This window comes from Mizuhopecten yessoensis, unplaced genomic scaffold (assembly GCF_002113885.1).
Source record: "Mizuhopecten yessoensis strain PY_sf001 unplaced genomic scaffold, ASM211388v2 scaffold11037, whole genome shotgun sequence".
Lineage (NCBI taxonomy): Eukaryota > Metazoa > Mollusca > Bivalvia > Pectinida > Pectinidae > Mizuhopecten > Mizuhopecten yessoensis.
The window spans coordinates 472,885-475,843 of record NW_018408847.1 but is presented as its reverse complement, the minus strand read 5'-3'; the positions used below and the strand labels follow the sequence as shown (position 1 = coordinate 475,843).

At 43.2% G+C, this 2,959-nt stretch overlaps 1 protein-coding gene across 3 annotated transcripts in view; it reads left to right on the top strand.

Moving 5' to 3' along the window:
- The window catches only part of LOC110464826, a 500,325-nt gene that overhangs the window by 268,786 nt on the left and 228,580 nt on the right, over positions 1-2,959 (top strand). The window lies entirely within an intron of this gene.

Below are 2,959 nucleotides of genomic sequence, written 5' to 3'. Positions count from 1 at the left end.
TAGATATCATTACCTCAGGTAACCTTTCTTTAGATATCATTACCTCAGGTAACCTTTCTTTAGATATCATTACCTCAGGTAACCTTTCTTTAGATATCGTTACCTCAGGTAACCTTTCTTTAGATATCGTTACCTCAGGTAACCTTTCTTTAGATATCATTACCTCAGGTAACTTTTCTATAGATATCATTACCTCAGGTAACCTTTCTTTAGATATCATTACCTCAGGTAACTTTTCTATAGATATCGTTACCTCAGGTAACTTTTCCATTTGTATTTATCAGTCTTCAGAAGTCCTCTTCCAATCGTTTTCTTCCATGTATACTTTTCAGGAATTGTCTCCCTTGTAAAAATTGTTTGCTCCCCAGGTTTCCTTTAATTTACACATATAAGCTCCCCAAAATAAAGTTATCGCTCCCCAATATATGCTTCCCAAGCTTTTGTTTTCTCTATTACCCTTCCTCAACTAACACCTCATTTGTAAGGCACCTCGCACCAGTTGTCTCCCTTTAGTACCCTCCCACCAGTTATCTCCCTTTAGTACCCTCCCACCAGTTATCTCCCTTTAGTACCCTCCCACCAGTTATCTCCCTTTAGTACCCTCCCACCAGTTATCTCCCTTTAGTACCCTCCCACCAGTTATCTCCCTTTAGTACCCTCCCACCAGTTATCTCCCTTTAGTACCCTCCCACCAGTTATCTCCCTTTAGTACCCTCCCACCAGTTATCTCCCTTTAGTACCCTCCCACCAGTTATCTCCCTTTAGTACCCTCCCATCAGTTATCTCCCTTTAGTACCCTCCAACCAGTTATCTCCCTTTAGTACCCTCCCATCAGTTATCTCCCTTTAGTACCCTCCAACCAGTTATCTCCCTTTAGTACCCTCCCACCAGTTATCTCCCTTTAGTACCCTCCCAAATGTTTTCTCCCCGATGTACCCTCCCACATGTTTTCTCCCCGATGTACCCTCCCACATGTTTTCTCCCCGATGTATTATCCCACCAGTTATCTCCCTTTAGTACCCTCCCACGTGTTATCTCCCCGATGTATTATCCCACCAGTTATCTCCCTTTAGTACCCTCCCATGTGTTAATTATCTCCCCGATGTACCCTCCCACCAGTTATCTCCCTTTAGTACCCTCCCACCAGTTATCTCCCTTTAGTACCCTCCCACCAGTTATCTCCCTTTAGTACCCTCCCACCAGTTATCTCCCTTTAGTACCCTCCCACCAGTTATCTCCCTTTAGTACCCTCCCACCAGTTATCTCCCTTTAGTACCCTCCCACCAGTTATCTCCCTTTAGTACCCTCCCACCAGTTATCTCCCTTTAGTACCCTCCCACCAGTTATCTCCCTTTAGTACCCTCCCACCAGTTATCTCCCTTTAGTACCCTCCCACAAGTTTTCTCCCTAATGTACCCTCCCACCAGTTATCTCCCTAATGTACCCTCCCACCAGTTATCTCCCTTAAGTACCCTCCCACCAGTTATCTCCCTTTAGTACCCTCCCACAAGTTTTCTCCCTAATGTACCCTCCCACCAGTTATCTCCCTAAAGTACCCTCCCACCAGTTATCTCCCTTTAGTACCCTCCCACCAGTTATCTCCCTTTAGTACCCTCCCACAAGTTTTCTCCCTAATGTACCCTCCCACCAGTTATCTCCCTTTAGTACCCTCCCACCAGTTATCTCCCTTTAGTACCCTCCCACCAGTTGTCTCCCTAATGTACCCTCCCACATGTTATCTCCCTTAAATACCCTCCCACCAGTTATCTCCCTTTAGTACCCTCCCATCAGTTATCTCCCTTTAGTAGCCTCCCACCAGTTATCTCCCTTTAGTACCCTCCCACGTGTTTTCTCCTCGGTATACCCTCCCACATGTTATCTCCCTTTAGTACCCTCCCACCAGTTATCTCCCTTTAGTACCCTCCCACGTGTTTTCTCCCTTTAGTACCCTCCCATCAGTTATCTCCCTTTAGTACCCTCCCACATGTTATCTCCCTGATGTACCCTCCCACATGTTATCTCCCTTTAGTACCCTCCCACCAGTTATCTCCCTTTAGTACCCTCCCATCAGTTATCTCCCTTTAGTACCCTCCCACCAGTTTTCTCCCCGATGTACCCTCCCACATGTTATCTCCCTTTAGTACCCTCCCACCAGTTTTCTCCCTGATGTACCCTTCACATGTTATCTCCCTTAAGTACCCTCCCTATTCCAATCTTTATAGCTCTATGTGTTATGGCTTGTTGATGTCCTTTAGTTTGTTTTTGCCAATAACCACAGATACTTAAATTCTAAAATAATTATAGGAAACGTTTAATTTCTTCATTAAATGCATCTTCTGTAATTTACTGGATCTTGAAAATTGTCCAACATTCAATAAAATCGTGATAATGTTTTACATCTTTTGCTGTCGTAGATTTTGATTGGTCTGCTGCCGTCTTTGATCATCATAGAATTGTCCGTTGGGTCATGCGAGGACATGCGTACTTCCTGTGCGTACTCATCATAATTCTAACACACACCTGTAGTTGTGTGTCTGGACCCTTTGATCTGTACGGTACTATTCAACTATTCCTTCCCTCAAGGTTATATGTTACGTTTGCCATGTCTTTAACCTCCATCACTAAAGAGTTCCAAATTAAAAAAAAGTATAAAGGATCTTTCATGAATTGTAGTTTCTACTTCACGTTTAACTAATGACAATTGGTTCGAAAGTGGAAGATAATATATACACTGATGACTTCAGGTGATTTTACACAGTTTAGACTATGATCATGGCCACTCTGATATTGGCTCCGTAGTAACTGGACATAATACCTCACAACAGTGCCAGTACAACCAATACAGTATAAAGGGTGTATATCTGTATAATGATGGGTGTATATCTGTATAAAGATGGGTGTATATCTGTATAATGATGGGTGTATATCTGTATAATGATGGGTGTATATCTGTATAATG